The 12,140-nt window shown below is 38.1% G+C and overlaps 1 protein-coding gene across 1 annotated transcript in view; it reads left to right on the top strand.

Moving 5' to 3' along the window:
- CSMD1 (CUB and Sushi multiple domains 1) overlaps positions 1–12,140 on the top strand; it is a 1,871,580-nt gene that overhangs the window by 799,739 nt on the left and 1,059,701 nt on the right.

The raw sequence follows: 12,140 nt of genomic DNA, 5'->3' as shown, positions 1-12,140 counted from the left end.
AGACAGGATGTCCAGCCTGCACACAATTGTTGACTTTGGCATCTCTAGGAAGCTCCTCTTTTCATCCTGCCCAAAGTGTTCCCAGTCCACACCTTCTGTTCACCTAGTCTTACCGTAGAGCCTTTATTCTGTCATTTTTGCCATATAACTACTTAAAAGACATTATATTACAATAAATCACAGAATTTTTTTAAAATGCTGCATATTATGATTCGTCCTTAAAATGAAGATTATTCATCATTTAATCTGGTCATATACCTTCTCTTTGCCCTCATATATTTTTGTCTGCCATTTATATCTCTTTACATAGTGGGATAGTTGCTGTTAATTTCTGTAGAAAACAGGCTTTTATCAGAGGTATCGAGTTAAGTTCTTTGAAAATTTATATGCTCACTTTTCTTCTTTTTTGAGATTTATTTGTTTATTATTTGAGAAAGAGAGAGGCTGAGACAGCAACGGTACACACATGGAAGAGGGAAGGGCAGAGAGAGAGAATTTCCAGCAGACGCCCTGCTGAGCGTGGACCCCACTGGGGCTCAAGCCCATGACCCTGTGATCCTGACCTGAGTCAAAGTCAAGAGTCAGACCCTTAACTGACTGAGCACCTGGTGCCCCATGCTCACTTTTCTTAGCATAGTCTGCAAATCATCATATTTTCTTTTGTCATTTGTCTTTTCTTAACATTAATTCTGTGACCTGAGATGCTTTAAGATAATTTAAAATAGTTTATTTTAAATTGGACAGTTACCTGGCAACCTTTACTGCTACTTATTTGGATACCTCTGACTTATATAAAAGGTTGTTTTCTACAGAAACAAGCAAGGTATTAAGCAGAGATATAAAGTGATTTACAGACACACGTTTTCCAAACTGCAAGGAAAAATCAATTTTCTCTCATTCAAAGAAAATCTTTTGCAAATATCATAGATTTGGCAAAACACAGGTCCTCTAGAAAATTTTCCTGCCTCATCTACTTTAACTTTAGATAGAAAACATACAAAATGAGTAATATCTTGGATTTATATATGAACTTAAGTGTTTTACATTTATAGATAGCTATTTTAGAGTTGATTTCTTCTTTTGCCTTTATCGTGGTTTTCTAATACTCACTTGCCTTTTATATGGTGAACACATACAAAAAAGTTGCATGAACATCTATGCACAGGTGAACAGAATGGATACTCTTCCAGAATGGTTCTGCTCAATATGGTAGCCACAGTGACATATGACAATTGAACACATTGAATCTAGTGCAATTAACTAAATTTGAAATTGTATTTGGTTTCCATCAAGATGAATTCAAATTAAAAAAAGAAAAGCATTGTAAAATATGTTGTCATTAAATGTAATTCGTCATTTTGTTACTACTAGATGTCACTATAATTGTTGAAAATTGGGAATTCAAATAAGATATCCTATAAGTATATGATACATAGAGTATTTAGATATCTATCATGATAAAGAATGTAAAATGTCTGATAAATAACTTTTTATATTGATTACATATTGAAGTGATAACATTTTGGGTATGTTAGATTAAGGAAAATATGCTATTAAAGTTTACTTTGTTTTTTTGCATTTGCTTTTCAGTGACGTAACTACAAATTTAAAATCATGTATAAGGCTCACATTATATTTCCAACAGTCCGTATTACTCAGCGACCTCTTCATCAAGAGTATAATTAACAAGAGATTTGGAATCCAATTAGGTAAAATATATACAAATAAATGAGGTAGAATAAATGGGTATAAAGATACCCGTGGTACTGGAGTTGCACGCTGTGGTTTAATGATCAATATTAAAATTAATAATTTGAACAGGTAACCACCGTGGTTTGCAGGTTTAGTAAGTATCTGTTGTATATACGGGTATGTATCAGCTTCTATCTAGTATTTAGCCCTGGGGGCGTCCCAAGGATTAAAGGGGTTTGCAGATGATCAGATTAAAGATTTATTTCTTGAGCAAACGCCCAGGGGGCTGTCATTTCTGAGGTAACATTCTGCCCTCAGATGTCTCGGAATCAACCCCTGAACGTGTACACGTCCTCCTGCCCACCCTCTGTGCTTTAGGACATCTGTGGTCTTATGAATACATTTTTGGATATTCTAATCCCTATCATTTTTATGCATTATCAAAAATCCATTTCATTCAAATCTGTTTTGTCTTTTTAACTTCTCTCAAAGATATAAAATATTTTGGTTATTTTTCGACATTTTTTTCTTCTAAAAAGCTATATGAATTCTCTAAAGTTCTATAATAATTTTTAATATTTACATTTTAAAATGTAATTTATGTTAAAGTCCAAAACTATTCTTTTAAAGCCATGTGAGTGGTGGATTGTTATGTGATGTTTATAAAGGAGAGAAGAAGGGGATTACCCGCTCACTTACTAACTGCTTATTATGTTTATTTGGTTTCCCTGTGTTCAGAGTTATTCTTCAATACCACACTTCTATCCCCCTCACCAAAAACAAAAAGCCTATTTATGGTAGACGCTGAAAGTCACATAACAAGTAAGTAACTAAAGCTTGATTCAAAGCTAATGTTTTTCTTTTCACTGAATTACATTCAGATCAGTGTCTTTGAAACAATGTAGGTATAAATGTAGAAAACTAAAGTAGAATTACACCCGAGTAAATTATCGCATTCCCAAGGCTGCTGAGCTTAGCAATATTGGTTCTACTAATCCATCCTGGTGACCGTGCCCAATTTAAAATTATTCTATCATTTTTATGCTTAACTTTGTTTTTGAGTTATATCTTTGGATTTCACCTCACTTAAAATAGGTAGATAATCAAGAGGGGTTTGAGACAACAATCACTTTAAAGGAATTCAGGTTTATCTGGAATGTAATTGATACCAAAGTTATGGCATAGGTTTAGGTAATATTGCACAAAAGCAACATTACATCGTGATTTGGAAGGATAAAAATCAAAGTAACAATTAAAACAAACTTAAAATATCTAAATTCAACATTATGGCAAATCGAGAATTTGAGAAGCAAAAGTGTTTCTCAAACTAGGTAAAACAAATTTGTAAGTCCCGAATTCACCTTTAAATTCATTTATTAATGTCTAGGCAATTATACTACATTCCCAAAGACTGACCTCAAATTTAGCACTGAAAACATTTGCACACTAAAATTTACTTAAGAAAAATAAGAAATAAAGTGTCTTTTGTAGTAACGTGAATCCATTAAACTCTGCTGAGTTTTATTTAGCAAACTTTATTATTGGAAAATCCGCTATGGTTAATTGTAGGGTGTTTCTGAGATGAATACGGGTAAAGTAACAATTAAAAAACACATATGGAATTTTGGAAAGAAAATTTACTCAAAGCAGGCACTGAAACTAATTATGATGTCTTCACTGGCTTAGTTTATTTGGATTCATTTAACCATGTATTACTTGAGTGTTTAAATGCTGCCTTAATGCTTACTTGTTCATCAGGGTTGACATTAAAGAAAATTGCTTAGTTGAGCAAAGTCGTATGCAGATATATAATGGAGAGTCAAAATGTACAATAGCCCCGTAAAGAAATTCCTTTTAAAGGCACGTTGCATCCTATAGTTACTGAATATTTAAATGCAAGGGATATAAACAGATGAAGTCTTCAGTTAGTAAACCATTGCGAAATCTTCCAAAATAAAGGTTAGAGGATTAAAGTCTACAGAAGAGGAAAAAGCTCAGTGCTACACCTCCCAAGAAATAGGTAAAAACAAAACTTCTCTGCTTTGCATAGTTTAAAACTGGCGAATGTCACTGCTTGATACTAACTGCAGAATCAGTAAAAATAACATCAGCCGTCTTTTCCTTAAAGTATCCTGCAGATTGTACCTGCTAAATTGCAATAGTTTTCACTGCTATTGTTTCCATTGGAAGACACATTGAACTTGTGGACGTTTTACATTTAGGTCCACATCCCAAGTCACCGCTGGGGGATCCCTCCAGGAGAGGGTGAGGCATGGCAGGAAGCAGGCTGGAGACTTTAGTCAGCTTGGGTTGGGTCCTTTCTCCTTGACCCCGGTGACTGCATGACCTTGAACAAGCCACGTAACTCTTTTCCAGTTTCAATTTTCCCTTCCGAAAAATTGAGGAGGAACAACAAGGTTACCTCGAAGATTTCTTCCAATTCTATGGTGCGAAGCCTACATTTTTATAGTCAAAGGGCCTTGGATTTAAGTCCTAATTCTGTCCCTTGTACAGTTACACGTACAGAGGAGGTCACGTAAGGCCTCTAAGGCTCATCACTAACTGCAGACGCTCACAGGGCCCGCCTGATAGGGCTGTTGGTGGAATTAAGTGAGATATGTAATGCGTCACATGGCAAGCACGCTTCAGTCTTAGCTTTTATCAGATGTTTCAAGAAGTTATCTACAAAATTACTGGCATTCCCTTGGAACCTGGGATTATCCAGTTTTCAAGCAGGGCTGTGATGAGTACAAATGGGAAGAAGTAAAAAGAGGGATGCATTCTAAAGAATGGCAAACACTATTTTTTTGATGTTTGCACAGAATGGTGTATAATAGTTTATGAATAAGTCTGATGATGTATGCAATGACATCACGCCATACCATTTCTTCAGCAGAAAACAATTGCAATGAGGTCTTTTTGGAGCTTCTTTTTTTTTTTTTTTAGTTTTTGAAACTAGGGGCCCCTATCATTCTTCTGTCCCCATGTTTACATGATAACACCAGCAGTGGTAAAATGACATTTTTATCAAAATAAGATGGATTTAATTCAGTATGATGTTATTGAAAATAACTGCAACTCCCCACAAGGGGGAGGCCCAAAGACAGAGGGGATGGGGCTGTGTGTACATGCGTCCGTGTGTACTTGAGCACAAGAGATTTCACAGTGCCTACAACTAAGCTGTGATATCCACAGTATGGAAAAGGTGGCTCTCACGTATACAAAATCTGTCAAAACAACCATTTACTTTGCATAGGTAAGATGCTTTTCTTATTTCCAACTAATGGCTTGAGCCTTGGGAAGACACCTGACTTGACTATTTTTTTATTTTCTTATATAAATATATTACTTTCTAGGAGTATCTGAGTGGCTCAGTCAGTGAAGCAGCTGCCTTTAGTTCAGGTCATGATCTCAGGGTCCTGGGATCGAGTCCCACATCAAGCTCCCTGATTGATGGGCAGCCTGCTTCTCCCTCTCCAATACTTATGCTCCCTCATGTGCACACACACACTCTCTCTCTCTCAAAGAAATAAGTAAAATCTTAAAAAATATATATATCTATATATATACACATAAATTTATGTAAAATAAAAAATATTAAAAGTTATATATACACATATTTATATATATATTTATATGTATATATTATATATAATAGTTATAGTTATAATATAATATAATAATATAATAGTTGTATATGTAACTATTATAACTATTTAACTATATAACTATATATAACTATATAACTATAACTATTTAATATAACTATAACTATATATAACTATTATAATATAACTATATATAGTTATATATAACTATATATGTATATATATAACTATATATGCATATATATATAACTTTTTAATTTGTTTTAGTTTTTAAGTTTATATATAATTGATGTACAATGCTATATTCGTTTCAGGTACAATATAATGATTCAACAATTCTATGCATTACTCAGTGCTCATCATGATAAGTAATTCCTTCACCTATTTGTATTTCCCTGATGATGTGTGATGATGAACATGTTGAACACCTTTTCATGTGTCTGTTGGCCATCTCTAGGTTTTCTTTAAAAAAAAATGTCTACTGCCAATTTTTAATTGGAATTTTTTGGTGTTTAGTTGTATAAATTCTTTATGTATTTTGGATATAACCCCCTTTAAAAATAATTTATTTATTAGAGAGAGAGAGAGAGAGAGAGAGCACTAACAGGAGGAAAGGCAGAGGGAAAGGGAGAAGCAGATTCTGCTAAGCAGGGAGCCCTACGTGGGGCTTGATCCCAGGCTCTGGGATCATGAGCTCAGCCGAAGGCAGACACTTAACCAACTGAACTACCAGGCACCCCTTGGGTATAACCCCTTACTGTATATATAATTTCCAAAGCTTTTTTTTTTTTTTCAGTATAGTCCTAATATTTTAATTTTGTTTTTTATCACTTGCCTTAGGAAACATACCTAGAAAAGTGTTTTTATGGCTGACATCAAAGAGATCATTGTCTTATCTTCTGGGAATTTTATGGTTTCAGGTCTCACAGTTAGGTCTTTATTTTGGTTTCATTTTTGTGTATGGTGTAAGAAAATGGTCCTGTTTCATTCTTTTGCATGTAGCTATCCAGTTTTCCCAACACCCTTTGTTAAAGGGACTGTCGTTCCCCCTTTGTATATTCTTTCCTCCCTTTGTTGAAGGTCAATTGGCCATATAATCCTGGGATTATTTCTGGGCTCTGTATTGTGTTTCATTGATCTATGTTTCTGTTTTCGTGCCAGTACCATGCTATTTTGATTATTATAGCTTTGTAATATATGTTGGAATTTGGGATTGTGGTACTTGTTTTATTCTTTTTTCTCAAGTTTGATTTGGCTATTTGGGGTCTTTTGTGGCTCCACACAAATTATAGGATTATTTGTTCTATCTCTGTGAAAAATGCTATTGGTATTTTGATAGGGATTTCATTGAATCTGTAATTGCTTTGTGGTAAGTATGTATATTTCTATTCTTTTGCATCATCTTCAATGTTTTTATTCATTCAAACAATTTCAACATTGTTTTATGTTTAGGTCAAAGTTGTCTTCATTTTTTAAAAGTCTAGGATTCAACTACTGTTTCATTAGTGTATTTGATGAAGTGTTGTTTTCTAAATTTATTACTTTCTAAAAATCAGAAAATTTCCTGTCATTTGTGATGAAATTTGACTTTAGAAAAAGTTACCCAAATTTGCACATTTTCTTAAATCTTAGTTTTAAATAAATCATCAGTTTGAATGTTTAAACCTTAGAATTAAATTTAACTTAAAAATGATTCCTGCCATAAAATAGTGTCAATGGGCATTAATATAGCTTTTAAAATCCTTCAGGTACAAATTAAATATATACTAAATATTATTCCAATGATTAAAGCATGTTAGCACTGCACATCCATAAATAGGTGTATAAAATCCTATTTTCCTGATTACATTCCTTTTGGCTGTGCAGTTGGAGCAGTGAGGGCTGGAGAAGTCAGGCTCTGGAAATAGCCCTTAGTTGGATTTCTGGGTCCACCATTTACAGTAATACTAAGTAAGTTCTAAGACTCCCTGTACTTCAGATTTTCCTTCTATAAAATGAGGATGATGGTTTTACTCAAATGATTTGGATGAGGACTGACTGGGATGGTCCCCTTAATGCATGAGGAGCAGTGGCTGTCGGATGCTAATCCCTTGTACTCCTACTAGTGCTCCTCTATGCCTATGACCTGCAACAACAACACCATTCCCATCCTCTCTAAGCCAGAAAAACAAGAAGATAAGTAAAAGGACTCTTCTGTTACCAACTAGGATAGAACCTAATAGGTTGTTATAAAACTACTATTTGGGGAACAATTGTCTCCCTTTGAGTAAGAAACAGATGCACCCTTTACCCTAGAGCTTGACAAAAGTGTGCTCAGTCGTTGGGTGTTTCCCATCTTGCTGCAGGGGATGAGCACCTCCATCCTCATATCATCTCCATCCTCATATCATCCATCCTCATCCTCATATCATCTCTCATAGAGCCTGGACGCAAGACCACACACACAGATAAAGACATAAAGGGCTGACACTGGTATGGTGTGAGCTGAATTTAGCAAATTAAAGTCCAGACTTAGGAAAGATTTTACTGGAAAAGATGATGGCCATGGGGAGAGTGCTAGGCTCTGAATATGAGTCTGAAGTCTGAATATGGCTCAGAATCCAACATGAAAGAGGTTTGTGGGGTTTTGTTCTATTTTGTTTTTGCTTTTGTTTTTGTTTTTGGTTTTTGGTTGTTTTTTTTCATGATGTAGGGGGATAAGCAGGGCTAGCTGGAACTTTGAGAGGACATTAAGCAAGTCATTGAGCCAGCAAGCTAAGGGTGATCCAAGTGGACAGCTTTCCAGAGCATGGTTCCACAGTGGATGTGGTCAGTTGATCTCAGAAAGAATTGTTAGGTGGGGTGTACTCTGCTCCCTAGTGGGTCCTTAACTTTGAGAACTAGCTAAGGTCAGGGGAGAAAAGGATCCTGTGGGATGAAAGGAAGCCTGACCAAGATTTGATCAAGCCAAGGTGGGGGGGTTCAGTCTGTACAGGTGTGAATACTTGGTCGGGAGGGTCAGCCCCAGTCCTGCCTCTGGGGTGCTGGAGAGAAGGAGAGAGAAGTCACTGACTAGAAGTAGCTAGGCTCGGGATCCCTGGGTGGCGCAGCGGTTTGGCGCCTGCCTTTGGCCCGGAGCGCGATCCTGGAGACCCGGGATCGAATCCCATATCAGGCTCCCGATGCATGGAGCCTGCTTCTCCCTCTGCCTGTGTCTCTGCCTCTCTCTCTCTCTCTCTCTGTGACTATCATAAGTAAATAAATGAAAAAATTAAAAAAAAAAAAAAAAGAAGTAGCTAGGCTCTTTAAGAAGTCCTTTAAGCCCTGTCTTCTCCCACCTGGACTTCTAAAAATGCACAAAAGCCAACTGTCTCTCTGGGTACGAACTATCACTGGGGCTATGGTTGCCTCCAGGAAAGATTTTCCTTCAAGCTTTGGGAAGGGCTCAGTCTTCTGTCTCTGGCTTTGCCCACCCCCATGCCCCCAGCTGTGGTAGTAGGGGAGGCACGGGATGTCCGCATGTCAGGGGTCTGTGTTCCGACTCAACTTTATGTGTGGACTGGGACATTTACGTTTCATACATGCACTTGTCACAAAATATTATTCAGCCTCTGATATTTTTTTGACAATTTAAAAATGGGAATATATATTTTCTTTTACAAGACCAGGCAGTGGGGTTGGACCCCTGACAGCATCTCGTTGACCTCCATTCTGGTCTTGAGGCTCCTCACACGCAGAAAGTGCCCCTCAGCATCTGGACCACGTCCCCTAGCTACTGTTGTGTCAGATACACCCATAGTAGGCCAAGGAGCTTCAAGTTGCTTTTTAAGATAAAATTCCATATCCTTACACAGTCTTGAGAGGTAAGAACTATCAACTCTATTTTATATAAGAGATTTAAGCTCCGATAAAAAGTACATGCAAATAAACACATATGGATTAAAGAAAGAAGTCTATATAAACCTACACGTAGCAGATATGTACTAAGCATATACATTATAATTGTTTTCCTCAAGTTATTGATTTTAATATCCACCAGTAAAACAAAGGTTGCAACTCTATCACTTCCTATATCTTTAGGGTCATTGTTTCTGCTTTATTCATTTGCGTAGACTTTACTAACTGGATTCCAGATCTTCTATTAACTACACTCTCAATGATGATGTCACGGAGCAGTGCTGCCTATTGAAAATATAATGTGAGACCCACCCATTATTTTAAATTTGCAGTCATCTTCTTGAAAAGCTAAGGGAAAACATGTTAATTTTAATGACAAATTTTAATTAACCCAATATATCCAAAATAGTTCCATCGCTGGATCTGGTGTGGCTGCTTGGATCCATGACCTGGTTGCTCCCAGAGTTGCACACCGTCTCCATTTCCTGCCCAAACCCTGATGCAGCCATCTGGCTCTAGCCTGAAGAGCACCTGAAACTATGGCAGGTGTCCTCCCTCCCTGCCTGCGCCGCGCACGACGCATGTGAGGTCACAGGCAGTATTTGCATAGCATCATTTCGAGGCAAACGCCACTTAATTCCCCACTGTTCCTAACACATGTCACTGAGAGAATGTTCCACGATGCATTCAGGGAAGTAATTCCTTAACTTTGAAGTTAACCTCAAATGACAGGGAATTTGTTTCAATTACACGTAGACAAGATAAAGAACGTGACCGAGATTAAAAAGAAGAAGAAGAAGAAAAGAAGAACCCATTTTGAACATCTCAAGTGAAACAGAGATCTGGACAGCAGATTGCATACCCTCTGAGGGCAATCTATCAATCACTCACTTTGTTATGTGTCGGGACGTTTTTGATAATGGTTAAATGTAGAAAAATGATCCACACAAGAGTGAGTGTAAGTATCGTTGGGCCTTTTCTCTCCCAAACAGCAGGGCAGAGAATTGCGTAGTGATTTTATGTACTCACCATTTTTCCTTTGCGTTCATCCAAGTTTTATGGTGGCTCGAAAGAGCAGAAATTTTACAAAGCCACCTGGAGACGTCACTGGAGGGCAGAAAGCACTGTCAAAGCCCACCCACTTTTCAGTCGTTGTGAAAATGCTAGCAAAAACAACGATTTTGTAGTCCTTTCAATCCCAGTGCTCTCAGGACAGGTAGGAAACACGACCTCCTTTTCTCCTCCTCAGCGCCCTGCCTCTGGGGCTTTGAGCTCCGGAGAGTCTGGGTGTCAGGGTCAGGTGATCATCACGCTCTGATAAGCCTGAGCCAGCCCGGTTCCAATTCCATCGGGGCAGGAATCTCTGGAGCTCATCCGAAGAACTGGGCCACTGGGCTCCTGACTTCATTAGGCGTCTTTGATAAATACCAGCAGGCTGTGGTGGCTCAGTGCGTACAAGGTGCAATTCCGCAGCACCTAGAGTGTGCACGCCTCGGCACCCCACTCCTGCAGCTACTGGGACATGCAGGCTGGGAGAATGACACTTGTCTTCCTTTTTCGGCCTTTTTAATACTATTCTACTTAATCTGTGGCCTTGTACGTTACTGCGCGTAGCTTATACACGACTTAGCATAAAGATCTGCGTGATCGTTGGCAAAACTGATGTAAAAGAATGTTTCGGCTGTGATTTGATGTAGTAGCAATCTCTTGATTAAGAAACTAGCTTAAAAACCTTCATGTAATTTTTTAAATGATTTTATTTATTCATTCATGAAAGACAGGGAGAGGCAGAGACACAGGCAGAGGGAGAAGCAGGCCCCCTGCAGGGATCCCGACGTGGGACTCGATCCCGGGACCCCGGGATCTCGACCTGAGTTGAAGGCAAATGCTCAACTGCCGAGCCGCCCAGGCGTCCCTCCCTCATGTTATTTTGAATGCTTATTACTAAATTATCTGGCCAAGAATGTTCAAAAGCCAAGTCTTGTCATTATCTGCAAAATGCTTGATATTACAAAGATGAAAGCACTCATTGTAAGACAAAGCTTAAGGTTTAATGTGTTAACCATTTAAGTTTTGCATTCAAGATCAGCTCTTTCCTCCTATTAACTAGAAGAAAATAATTATTAATCATGTTTTCGTCTCCTACCTGTGTTTCCGGCTAGAGAGACAAGTTCTAGTTAAAAATGAAACAATCAGGGGCACCTGGATGGCTCAGTCCGTCAAGCACCTGACTCCTGGATTTGGCTCAGGTCATGACCTCAGGGTTGTGAGATGGAGCCTCTGCATCGGGTTCCTCGCTCAGCACAGAGTCTGCTTGAGATCCGCCCCCTTCCCTCTGCGCCTCTGCCCAACTCTGCTGCATGCTCCTCTCTCTGAAGTAAATACATTAAAAAAAAATGGGGCAGCCTGGGTGGAGAGAAACATCATTTTTGAGATTCTGAGAATAGGATAAAACTGAATTTCCGAGGGTAATCTTAAGTCTAATTTGATGTTGAATTCTCTCTGGGTACATATACACATGCACACACACACACATACACACACATACACACGTGAAACATGCACATATACACACAACACACGTCCACACATATACACACAGGTACAATGAAACATGCACATATACAGAACATGCATGCACGCATATACACATGTGCATGTATATACACATGCACACATGCGAAACGTCCATATATACACACAACACACATCCACACATGCACAACACACATGCACACACACGTATACACATGCAACACATGCGTGCACACACGACACATGTGCACACATACACACGTGAAACATGCACATACACACAAAACACAGACATCCACACATATACACATGTACACGTGTACACAGGAAACATGCACAAATACAGAACATGCATGCACACATATACATACACACATGAGCAAAATACACATTTGTGCACACATATACACATGCACGCATATACGCATG

The sequence above is a fragment of the Canis lupus genome, chromosome 15, assembly GCF_048164855.1.
Source record: "Canis lupus baileyi chromosome 15, mCanLup2.hap1, whole genome shotgun sequence".
Taxonomy (NCBI): domain Eukaryota; kingdom Metazoa; phylum Chordata; class Mammalia; order Carnivora; family Canidae; genus Canis; species Canis lupus.
The sequence above is the reverse complement of the archived record's forward strand: the minus strand, read 5'-3'. Positions and strand labels throughout refer to the sequence as shown.